The following is a 13,695-nucleotide window of genomic DNA, read 5'->3' as shown; positions in this document are numbered from 1 at the left end:
CATATTTCTAATTACAGCACTCATGTAAATAACCATGGATCTGTAATGGGCTCTTTACAGTGGAGGTAAGAGCTATTCTTGGCCAGAACCCCCTGCTTCTTTCAGAATGTCTCTTAAAGTCATTTGTGTAATGAAGACAATGAGAAAAAGTTTCTATGGGGTTCTATTGTGGGTGTGGAGGTAAGCAGACCTTGATTTTTTGGGTCGACATTTGAAACTTCTGTGACTTGGATAGCGTGAAAATCCTGTTATGTGCAGCAGTAGCAGCAAAGGATAAGAGTAGTTCAGTCGAGTTCTGGGTGAGCAACCTGGTGTAACCAAGAAGAAAGTTGAAAGGAAATACGGTTCTTTCCTGTGGCAGGATTGTAGTTCTATTTATATATTTATCCTGGAGTAATGAAAGCAGTGACATTTTTACAGTGAACAGTAAATAATCATGGGATGCCAAAATACCCAACCCTGGGTAGGGTGTATTTACGTTTGTAGTATATACACACACAAAAAAAGTATTCCCTTTTGGAGGAGTGTTGGGCTAAAGATGGTTTGGCATCTTTCACACAGTCTTGGCTGCACGTCTCTGGATAGATCAAATGTTTATCAGTAGTGCCCTTACGTCTTCCCAGAAGGCCTCAGTATGCTTTCTTGTGGAATATTGTGAAGTGTCCCAGCAAAAAAAATGATCTGCAGCACCCACAGATTTTTCCAGTTATCTGTCCTCAGCGTGGGCACTAGAATATCAATGGATCTGTTGCACTGGGGGCTTTCTGAGACCTTGTAAGGCAGGGTGAATTTCATCCTTATAAGATTAAGAACTGAAACAGACTCCTGAAGTACAGAAAAATTAATTTAACAGTTATAAAGACATCAAACTGATGACACCAGAGAATGAAGTGCAGAATGCCCTCCTTTGCCTTGCCAGAATAATTAGAGAACAGTTCATTCATATCCTCTCTGTTGATTCTGCAAAAATACCAGTTGCGTGACTGGACTTCTGTGATAGGGATACCCACTAATTCATCTCACAGATTACCTAACAGCTAGAGTGTTGGAACACCTTTGATACAGACTTTGGTACAGTAGCCAGTGGCTACTGGCTCCATGTTTCACTTTCTAAATGTAAAGTTATATGAATTTTCTACCTCTGCTTTTATACTATGTGGCTGATTTTGGTTCTTTGCCCTTTACTGCTAAAGATTTTTAGTTCACCTTTAGGTGACAAGTTCAGATATGAACTTCTCAACTTTTATCAGTTTAGGTCAAATTGTGAGCTGATTTTTTTGGATTAAAAATGCTTAGTGTTCCACCTTTCCATTCCGTACAAAATAAAATTGCCTGAAGATATCCACCATAATCTAATCTATGATATTCTGATATGTACTGTACACTATCAACTTTAACATTTTTTAATCTTAAGTGAATATCTTCTATCACTGTTTAATATAAATAGTTCTGAATTATTATAAAAATATTTAATGCATAATGTGTGTCACTCAGGTATTATTGTCAGTAATGGATGAGGAACAATGTTTGGATAATTTATTATAAAAATAGACAAAAACACTTTTCAGTAGGTAGTGTTTTCAATTGGTGTTGGTTTCTAATAATAACCTTTTGGTCATAATACCTTTTTAGGATAACTTAAATGACTTATGCAAATTGGTGAGCTAACTTGAGTGCTTTTATTCTACATGAAACACTGAAAGTGTCTTGCATTATAGACACGTATATAAAAACAATTAAGCTCTTTTGCTTGCTTCAAGTCAAACAGTAAAACTAATCACATTTTTTGTTGATTACAAAGTAAAGGGGCCTTCCCCTGACCCCTGTGTGTGACTTGTGAGGTGCCAAGGAGTTGGAGAGGAACTGGGTTTCCCCTAACAATGGAGAATCCTTAAATGGCAGAGATTTGCGGAGAGAACAAATGTATCAAGTGAGGGAAGGAACATAGCTCAGGCACATTGTGGGCTGCAGTGGTGTTGAATCTACTGTGACTGCTGTGGTGGAGGGTGAACTGTCATGGTGGGAGCTGGTAAAAATCTTTTCTTCAGCTTCTACCATGACTTTGAGGTGTGCCAAACCTATCGAAGGTGTACCCACGCTGTCAGTTCAAGATGCTCTCAGTGCCCCACTTGTGTACATCGCTCACTTTTAGTCTTCCACCTGGAACAAATAGATTCTTTCCTGCCAAAAGAAACTTTGGGGCTGATTTAGCAGGCGGTTCACTTCATTGGCTGCTGCACTGGGACAACATAGACCCATGCTGGGTTTCATTTCCTCTGCCCATATGAGATATACCAATTACATTCAGAAGGCCTTGGAGATTCGTATGTGCCCTTAGTGCCATCAGACACGCATGACACATTTTATGTCTTGTACCAGATCATAGAAATCTGACTGCAATGCAGCCTTTACTTTTTTAGCCTTCTGACTTACTTTTAACCATAGTATTGACTACCATATATGCCTGTATGCCAACAGTGATGCATCTTAGCTCACTAGCAGCCGAGAGCAGGCCACACAATCTCAGCAAGCAGTATTGTACATGTGGTATCATCAGTGCGCAGGATGCTCACAACCTACACTCACTCTGACAACCATCTGCATGCGGCTGTTCACATTTGTGTTCCCACTAGCTCCTTCCCCACCTGTACCAAATTTCATAGCACCATTTTCAAAGTGGTGCCACACAGGCTGGGAAGATAAATCCTGTTTATTCCTCATGTGTATTCCTGGACATAACAACCACAGGTGGCAACAATTCAGGTTATTAAGCTGTCTAGCACCCCTCTCACGCTTTCCCCTCAGCTTTGTGTATCAGTCACAGTGCTGGCTCACTAAGGCATAATATCACATTTCTCTTCTGATGCTGCCACCCTAACCCAGAAAACATAAGCCTCAGCAAGTTCCTGCATCCCCTTCAGTAACATGGATGGTCCGTTCACTCAGATGGGAAGGTCACCAATTGCTTTTTCCTGGTGTGTAGTTTCTAGACATAATGCAGCTTCATTTCTAGCTTTTTGGATATGGTAGTATTGGAATTCCTTGGTTAGAATTCACTTGGGAAAAGATGGTGCTCATCTGTCCCAAGATAAAGCCTCTCAGTATAACTGGACATGTTCTTCATCACTTCTGTAGTAATCAGTGTAGGCCAGCAAGACCATAGGTTGATGTCTTTTCCCGATCATGCGATTACAAGAACAAGGTGGGAGCATCATATTGGGTGAATGACAGTCTGCATGACCTTAGAAACCTCTAGGTGATACAGACTATGCAGGGGTAGAAAACCAACGTTACAGACCTCCTCTGTGCCATACTGATTTTCCCCTCCTGAAAGAGCTGGGGCTGCCAGACACCACAGCGTTATGGCCAGCTTCCAGGTGTCCTCTAACAGGTTTCTGGAACACTGGGCACTGTCACTAATTAGTTAACTGATACATTGGGTCATATTGCTTTTACAGAGCAGCATACCTGAGAGGTCATGTTGGACACAAAGCATTGATTAAGTGATTACAATATATGCAGAGTACTAGAACAGCCTGTGTGGGGAGCTGGTAAGGGGCAGTTGTGGAGCCAGTTTGGAGATCAGCCCATCTACATATATAGGACTGGCAGCTAGAGTTTTCTCCCTGATACAGGGACATTATAGATGTACTCTAAGTATCTAGCTCAGAACCTCAATGACAATCATTATGACTCTAAATTAAAAGAATGTTAAGCATGCTAGGTCAGGCGTGGAAAAAAATGAAGTGGCAGAACGGAGGTTGCCTCTGCAATCTTGGTTCTGTTGTTTAGTTCATGGACATGATGTCAGTCTTGATGATAGAACATGAAGATCAAATGGTATCACCTCTGTGTGATCCCTGCCTCATTTGGTGCAAAATCTGCAACAGAATGAATGTCAATAGACCGTAATTTGTCACTGACCCCTCTGAGAGGAGTGGTACTATAAAACAAGGTAGCACCACATAGCATAGTAACTTTTTTTTCTTTACCTCACAGAACATACAGAAGTCTGCTACAAAATGAGAAACCTGTAGTACTTTCTGTATCAAGCTAGAGGACTAAAAGCAATAAATTACTATAATGTAAGGTACTAATAGGAACTGGCTTGTAAAACAGTAGATTTTTAATTCTAGATATTAGTACTGAAAGCATACAGAAAAATTATGCAGTTGTGGTTACTAAGATGGGTTATGTTTACCATGTACACCTGGAAACACATTGGTTTCCCATTTTATAATTAGTGACAGACTGTAATATTTCAGAAACAGGATAAACAGGATGACCTTTCTCTATTATATGTATTAAAATCAAAATAGAAAATTGAAATAAAATTATTTTCTAGCAGCATTAGACTGGCAAGTTTGATAGTGTTGATGTGATATTACACTATATGGTTATATTAATTGGATACCTTAATTGTCACTGTTCAAACAAGCATAAAATTGGCCTGGACCTGCTCTGAGGGAACCAGCTGAAAAAAAACTTTCCAAGTGGTACAAAGCTGAAGTTCTGTTCCTTTCAGGATATTTAGGCTGGCTTGGGAGATGGGAGAGGTAAGGCTAGTATGGGCTATACTTCTGTGCCACTGTTTTTACTTTGGTCTACAGGACCACAGCTTGTGGAACTTCTTGTAGAAATCTCTTGATCATATGTATTCACCTCTCTCCAAGAAGTTTGTAAGGCAATAGTTTGTTTGACAAGCAAAGATAAAAGTTTTGTAAAAGCCCAAACTTTTTTCCATTAATTTTGCCTTTTATTTTTAAATTTTCCATTCCACAAGAGGGAAAAGGCTTTTCATTTTTCATTACACACAGGGAAGTGATTGTCATTCTTGGGTTTTATCCCCATTCCTGAGTGGTATTAGCAAGACAGCTAACCTTTCAAGCTATCCTCAGTGTAACTAACTGTAAAATTGGGATATTAATGCCTAATTGAGATGGGTATAGTAGGGCTTAATTGATTAATATATGTAAAATGTCATGAAATTTGCAGGTGAATGACACTTTAGAAATGTTAGGTATGACTTTCTTTATATTTTAAAATAACCAGTATAAATAGCACTAAGGACTGATCATTATGAACAATTTTTACAAACACATTTACTTATAATTTTTCCACTGAAAGGCAAATTATAATACTGTATAGTGAATACAATTTGAAACAGTAAAAGTAGAAGGGAATTAACATGCATTTCCACTCACTACAAGAAGCTGAACACTAATAAAATATCCTTGTAGATAAAGCTTTGGAAATATTATTTTCAATGTGTCAGTTTATGGACCCATATGATGAAAATATAGATATTAATGTAAGCAGTTGTTAAGTTTAAAACAGAATCTCCAAAATCTTTCAGTGGGCTTGTCACGTCTTCTTGTTGCTCACTTACCCGTTCTGTTGTTGATGAATGTTTTGGTCTTTGCTTTTCTGCTTAAACAGAACAATTTTTAATTAGTACTACAAACCAGACATCCTTAGATTTTTCAGGTCACAAAAGATTTTCAGACCTGTGATTATCTTATAATTAGAACTTCTTTCTGTTTGTGTCAGTGTGGACAGTTCTGTAGCTTTGTTAATATATGCATTTTTTCATAATGAAAAATTAACAGTAGGGAAGAACTTTTAATATCTTGCTATCCTTTCATATAATTTAACATATGGAATAAGCAGAAGTACTCTCCATCATGCTGCATCTTTGAGGTTACTTCATCAGAGTTTTTTTCACTTCATAAAGAGTTTAATGTTTTTTTCAAAATCTTTTAAGTCAGACTTCTACTAAATGTAAGACCAAAGAAAGAGGAGAAAAGTATCCAAGTTAGCCATTAGATCCAAGGTAGTCAGGATTTTTCATGAGAGGTTCCACTTGCTGTATCCACGCTGCATTATCCGAAGTGCATGTGAAACTGCATTTTGAGATTACACGGCTTCAGTGCCATGTCTGGGGTGCCAGAGAGCCAGAGGGCTAGGCGAAACCTTCCCTGGCTGTGTATCATCAGGAGCATGTGAACCAGAGTGCGTGTTCTCATGAGAATAAAATGAAGTTTTAATTCCTAAAATGCTTAGTAAATTATTAGTAAATATTTTAATAGGAGGCTGATGGATTGACATGAGGTTAAACAAGCCAACAGACTCTCCTTGTAGCCATCCATGACTGCTACTGCATAACCTCATCTCCAACATGTGGTTCTCAGGCTGTAAAATTTTGCAGATTCTTTTACTTACCGGTTAGTAGTGCTTTGAAAACTATTTACAACTAGAACCTTCTTATAAAATACAGCCTGATGGTTGGTTGGGTTTTTTTCTTCTTGTCTTAGTAGGGAAGTCTAAGACAGCTGACAAACTGGGAAAAAATGCTAGAAACTTGGCTGGCTAATCTGGATATTTCTATCCCTCCATCGTGAGAATTAACTGTGCATATTTCTCAAGAGTTTTGAGCTGAGAATAAAGTAGTTTTTGTTGGTTACTGCTGGTTCTCCAGAAGCTCAATTTGCAAAGCTGTGTTTTCTTCCTCTGTCCTGTAGTCCTGATCTATGATGATATTTGTTATGACAGCTTCCTTTTTGTTGGGTTCTGTAACATAAATCAAGTTACTCCACCAAAAATAAACAAAGATATTTTTTTTTCTCAGAGAGAAAGGAAAAAAATTAATTTGCAAAAGTTTTGTGAATAATATTTTAAGCTTCTTGAACCTTTTTTCTTTGGCTTTGTATGATGTCTTTTATAATACTGCTGTCACTGAATTTTAAAAACACAGCAGCATTTGTGATAGATCTCTTTTAGCCTTCACTTTTTATTACAGAATTCACTCAGCTTTATCTTAACAAGGTACAGAATCTTCAGTAAGTGACCCAAATGTAGCACAGTAGTCTAGCTCACTACCTAATCATGTGAACTGTTGTCACTCAGATACACCGGTATAACCACTACTAGCATGAAATCCCAAACCTAGAGCCCTGTGGTGTTTTTTGGTTTGGGGAAGTATTGAAACATGCTACACTCTCAGCTTTGAAATTGAAGACCTTACACCATTGCATGCTATCTTAGTTCTGATCTGCAGACAAAGCCTGAGACAGCTTGAAGTGGTTTTATTCTCCATGTCCATTCAATCATTGGGTTTTTTTTCAAATATGCTAATTCTGGTATCTGTTTCTATGCTGATTTTGTACATCTCTCTGCTGGAAGTGAAACAGTTTGTTCCGAATTAGTTGTATATGTTATCCAACACCATCAGCTGATAGTAGCTTTACTCATGTGACTGGGATTCCAGCAAAAAACCTAAGCATGGAAAGCTTTATATTATATTGTTAACAGTCCATCTTCATCTTTATTTGAGAGCAACAGTTATTAATCTGAAACTCTGAACTGTTCTCTTGTGATTGTGGAAAAGGTCGCCAGTGTGATGGCCAAATATCAGCACATTTTCAGATACTTATATGTGTATGGAGTCGAAGTTGGATTCCAAAATTAAAACAAGAATTTCCTTAAGTTTAGCATTGGTCTGTCTCTAATAATCTCTGCAGTATAAACAGGAAGTCTCTTTGTTTTTAGTCTGCTATTTCTTTTGTGTTTCTCACCAAAAGAAGGCTTATGAAAATATTTTTTTATGTTATTTGGACAGATGGCTTGGAGACTAAAACATAACCTACAGCTTATGGAGTACCACTCTGTTCTCAATGAATGAAGCATTACATTGGCTCAGCTTCTTTCCTTCTTTTCACTTTCCCACTTGGATAGTGAGAAGGGTCTAGAAGAACAGGTTTTTGGAAAGGAGTCGGATAGTATTTGGAAAGTTGTAATGAATCTAATCCTAGTATCACAGGACTGCTTGACCCACAAGTTGGATTTTTTCCCTCTGTATTTCCTGTTCACAGAAATGCCATTCTCTTGTTATAGAGAGGTTCCTGCAGAAAATACCTTACTGGCTGCACAGGGGTCCTTTGTTCTTCCACTAGCTTACATGGGATTTTCTAGTTCTTGAAGAACTGAACACTACGTGACTGAATTGTGCTAGATGCAGGACTGGGAAGCTTAGGACAAAAATGTCTTGGAGGACCAGCAGGTACTGTAGAATCTATGGTCTAAAATTAGGTACTCTTTCTGCTTCATCTTTCCTGGGAAAGGGAGTTATGCATATTATTGTGTTTGAAGGATTTCTAAGTTAGTATATTCGCTTGCAAGGACACTGGAAGAGAGAATTAAAGCACTAAAATCACTATCAGGAAGGTTCAAGAAGAATCAAATTTAACTAAACCACCTTGATTTCCCATGCATTTTCTCTCATTTTCAAGAAGTGTAAAACCTGTTTCTTGTAGATGTCGGGTTTACATATATCTCTCTATATTAGCTGATAATATATTGCTTGTGGAGACTGCACCTCTGTAACTTTCAGCATCCAGCTCTTCTCTCTTGCATCATGTGTGTGCTTGTTCTTTTCCTAGTGGTGTCTCCAGATGATGCAGAATTAATGCTAGCTGAGCTATATTTATCCCTCTTTGCCCAGAAGGATGGGTGGATGAAAGTAGTGAGCAATGGGAAAAGTTGCTCTTTAACAAACTGCAGAGGATAGTGGCTTTTGTTTGAGCTTTGTTCTTTCATAGCCATCCAAATTGCTAGCAAGTTCCATACATTTCTGCAGGAATCTTTGGTACTTAAAAGGTATAATGAAAAATAGCAACTGGCTTTAGAACTGAACAATAGGGAACTAAAACTTTTGCTTCTTAAAAATACAGAAGTTATTCCATATTGAACTGTACCATGTTGGCTTCTGATTGGACTGTATACCTGCTTATTGCTCTCTTTTTGGCAGCAGTATCACATATCTTACCTGGGGAAGGCTGTGGTTTTGCCCTTTGCTGGTATAACCAGCTCAAAGATGTAAGACTCAAAATGAGGCTGTGAGAAGGAGGGAAGGAACCTGTTTGCCAGTGTCGAGTATTCCCACACCTTGGGTTGAACTCCTTCCTGATCATACAATCTTCTGTCAGGGTAACAGAAGACTTGTCTTTAGGATTGTAGGGTCTTATGACCCTTCCAACATGTATTTTCAACAGTATAACTTACAGATAAGTCTCTCTTATTATGCAGTTTAGTGTGGCTGGCAAAATAAGGTGTGGATTGTGCCTCCTTGGATTGATCAGGTGGACATAGCTCCTTCTGCAAAAAAATAAGCCCGACAAAACTACCTCTGGCTGGTCTGGCATTTCAGTTCTACAGTGCACTGCCAAGACAGCTAGAACAAGGGAGATCAGCTCAGCTACAAGCTCCCCTGGCCTCTGCAGCCACTTCCTTTGTCCTTTGATCTTGGTATTCAAGCACTTCCTGCAATTATTTTGTTTTGTCTTTGTGTGACAGACAGTTGCTGCCCCAGACATTGTGACAGAGACCTGGAACAAGAAAATACCTCACTGACCTTCTAAAACCTTGTATCTGTTATTTAGAACTGTGATGTTTAATAGCCTCAAATTAGACTTTATCCTAGCTTTAATCCTTTTTTTTCCCCCCAGCTCTGATTGTTGCATTCTTATGAGCAAGCAAGCATCGATGCATAGAGACGTACAGTTGCTTCAGTATTGCAATTTACTTTCCCACGATAATGCAGCCAGTCAACCTGAAATTCACCTATATGTAATGAACTGTAGGGAAGTATAGCACTTCGGGTTTGTTGTGAGTCATTTTAGGCTTTGAAAAAAATAATCTCTGTGTATGTGTGCAACATATAATTATAGGAGGAGCAGTAGCAGCAGTTTCCATACAAAGATTACTGAATTCTTTCAGATTAAAAAATTCTCATGATCTTTTATTAGGTGTTCTGTGCCTCCACGGTTAGCAACAGGCCTTTGAAACTTGGCAGGAGGATAATCCCGGCATACTTTTTGTTTGCTATATGAAAAAACATTCAGATTGCATAAATCGTAAGCTATTGAAAAATACCATTTCTTGTGTTTGGTTTGTGCTATACATTTAGTTTTGGCAACCTGTCAAAATCCTGCAATAATCTACAGAGTTTGTGAATGATCCATATCAGCATCTTTTTTCTGTGTGCTATATACTCTAGGTGGGACACACAGAGAATTGTATTCACCCTTCTGTTTGGATTATCCTTTTGCCTGCAAGCATTGGGAGCAAAGAATTGATGGTTCTACTCATGCTTCTTTTCCTGACTGAAAATGATAATTTTTATGATATAAAACCTATGGTGCATTTACACTGAATAGGACAAACCAGGACAGAGTATTGTCTAGAGTCGGGGTATCAGTCTAGGCCTTGGGAGCTGTAGGTTCAGTTTCCTAGCTGACCACAGATAATGAACATAAGTTTCTATACAAATAAGTTAGCCTTTCTGTGCCTCAGTTCCTTTTCTGTAGGATTGGAAGATGAGGATTTTTGTGTTTTCCTGGCATAGGGTGAGAATAATTGCAATGAAAAATGCCATGTGCTCTGGTAATACAGTGCATTGAAGAATTTAGTGATATTTTACATGGTTGAATTAAATTTACTTAGCTCTGTTAATTCTATGGTCTAAAGGAAACAGACTCCTGTATATTAAAAAAACCCAAAACCCAACAGAACAAAACCAACCCTGTACCATAAACATATATTATGAGAAGGCAGAATTAAATTGCACAATTACTTGTTGCTATGTCTTAGTTGTTGAGCGCGTCACTTATTAAATGTAATTCTAGCCTAATAGCTGTAGTGTACTATATAATGTAACATAAGGGATTTTTAATTGTGTTTGGGCCATACCATGGTCGACAGAACTGTCATTAACTTTAGTGGAAGACAGATGAGATTACTGGATAAAAATTTCAGGAAAGATTTTTTTTGTTTTTCTTCTGTCATCAAAGCCTTTGAGTTGTTCTGGTTTTTGAAAACTCTTAGCTTATAGTATATTGCATTATAACGCTTATGCAAAGCTTACTTTAACAGAATGCTAACAAGCTTACAAAATGAAGCTTTCCAAAGACATAAAAAATGCTGAACTTCAAGGTGCCTTTGCAATAAAACAGTGAGCCAAGCTTGTCGGAACTGCATTCATTCACAATCACCATGTAGCCTCACTGTGCTCATACCACACTGCTGCCATATAAGAGAAAAATAATAATTACATATATCCCAGAGGTGGTTTTAGACATAATTCTCTTTGCTTGGGGACAGAGGAGGAATCAGAGAGTCAAAATTCAAGAGGCTTTCTTAAGAAATCTATCAGACTGGACACCCTGCTTCTGCATTGCGGGAAGGGATAAAAAAGCAAAAACTCTAGAAGAAAGTAAAAATATTAACCCTCTTTTTTTCATAGAGGCCTCCACAAGAATGGAAAAATGTAAATCAGGGCCATTAGCAGTAGCAAACTCAAAGCAAACTCAGAGGGATTATGTGGGCCCATGGTAGTATGGGATAAACAATTTTCATTGGCTGCTTTTCTGGACAAATATACCCTGCAGAGTTTCAAACACATAAGTGTGGGCATACACTTCTGAAAAAAAATAATCACTTTACTGTCATTTGGGTGTTTGTATCTTCAAGTTTTATAGCACTATATCATGCCGTCATACTAACACAGTTCAGGAAAAGGTGTACTAGTGTATTGAGTGTATGTGCATAACTTGCTTTTCAGGTCCCTTTGTTTATCATAGGCTGTTAAATGTCTTTGTAAGTGAGAATATAAGAAATAGGTTGGCGGTAGGAAAAGAAAAACCTAATTTTCAGCAGTTCAGCTTGGGAATGGCAAATAACACCATCATTACTGTATTTCTTTCAGTCTTTGCCAATAAGATTAAACTACATACTTCATTGTATTTTATCTTCTTTCCATCATGTTTATCTTTTTCCTGTGTGTTTCACAGCAGAGAGTGCTAGTGATGCTATTTCCTGGGAGACATCTGAAGTTATTTCTTTGGACATTAAACATCATCTTTAACTGTTAGTGATTAAAAACAGGTGTAAGTGAAGCTTTGTATGTATAAAATGTTCCTCTGGTAATACGGACAAAAATGTCCATACTACAGTCAGTCTCTTTCAGCTACGTTGATTCAGTTTGTGTTGAACATCATATTGCTGTGGATACTTATCAATAAATACTTTGAGACAACATTTTCATTGTGAGCATCAACAAAATGAGTGATATGGGTAAACTTTGAGCCAAATTTTCTGATGGTCAAGTGGGAAGAATTCCGTGACTTGGCTGGGATTTTTTTTTCCTGAAATGTTTTGCTGCAGAAAACTGTTCAAGCACACTATTTTGTCAGGTGAAATGGTATATATATTTATTTTTGTAATACGACAATTGTTTGTTGTTTGACTTACTCTGAAGTATGCTGTAAGCCGGAAAACACACCATTTTGATTAACTCAGTCTGAAATATTTTTATAACTTTCAGTTAATAAAACATTCAGAATATTAACAAAACATTCAGGATTTTTCCTCTTATAAAACTTCAGTGTTCTTTCAAGATAGGAAAACACTTTTATACCTAGGCTTTGTATAAAATTATTTAATTCATTTAGTGTTTGGTGCTGTGCCAAATTTACTGGTACGTATTAGCTAATTATTCTAATCAGTTGGTTAATGAGATTTCTTAATTGTAGCTTTATATACATTTTAGGCTAATGACCGCTAAAATGACTTAAAGCTCTGTTATTATGTGAAGAACTTAGAAATAAGTGACAGATCTGACAAGTATCTACCGCAGTTCCAATACACTGCTTCCTGGTTGTTTGGAGGCTGTTTTACAGGTATTATCTTGTTTTGAACATACAATGCACTTTATTCAAGGAACGGGTCTGCTCAATTTGTTATATATATTTTTATATATATATATATATATATATGCATTGATAAAAAAAATATACTGAGCATATTTGTGTAACTCCTTTATTGTAGCTATACATAAGATTTTTTTTTTTTTAAAGTCCGTGGTGGTTTTGTCTGTCTGCAATTCATTTATCAAGCAGTTTTGTCAATACTTTGTTAAAAATTTTAGGAAATTGTATTTGAGTGGCCCATACAGAAGTGCCACCTTCTGCTTCTAACTGTGCAGTGAAACTGATAATTTAAATGAACAAGTGATTTTAAAATTTTCTGTATACATGCATTGTAAAAAAGACATTTGGAAGGTCAGCTAAGCCCCACTGTCATATAAATTATTTCGACCTCTACACAGAATCCTCAAAAAACTTTCAGCTTCTAAGGAAACACCAACAAAAATACATTCTGTAAGTACAGACTTAGTCCTTTGAAGCATTACTCTTATAGGCAGCTCTATCAAAGCTAAAGAAAATACTCAGGTGATTCAGGTTGTGCAGGGCCCAGACTCAAGAAGGTAGTGTTCTGGGGTGCTCAGAAGAATAAATATATATGGTAAGGTGAAAAACATTCTAAAACCAGAGGCAGCCTCACAGTCATCTAGAATCTGTGCTGTAAAACGACACTGATGATCAGCAGGCTCAAAAGCTAAAAAAGCCCTCCTCTATTTATATAGCACTGTAATGTATTTTAGCTTCATAATAACATGAGGCACAAACTAATGAGCACATTGACTCATAGGTTTGAAATCTGAGACAATGTTATAACTTTGTTACAATTTCAGATTAGATGTTACAAAATACTCGTTTGGTGGTAGACAGTTGCAGCTGTGAGTTTTCCTTCCTTTTGAAAATTACGTGCAGGTGATGGGTGCTTAGAAATTAAGGAATA

Source organism: Falco naumanni, chromosome 9, assembly GCF_017639655.2.
Source record: "Falco naumanni isolate bFalNau1 chromosome 9, bFalNau1.pat, whole genome shotgun sequence".
NCBI lineage: Eukaryota > Metazoa > Chordata > Aves > Falconiformes > Falconidae > Falco > Falco naumanni.
This window is presented reverse-complemented; position numbering follows the sequence as displayed.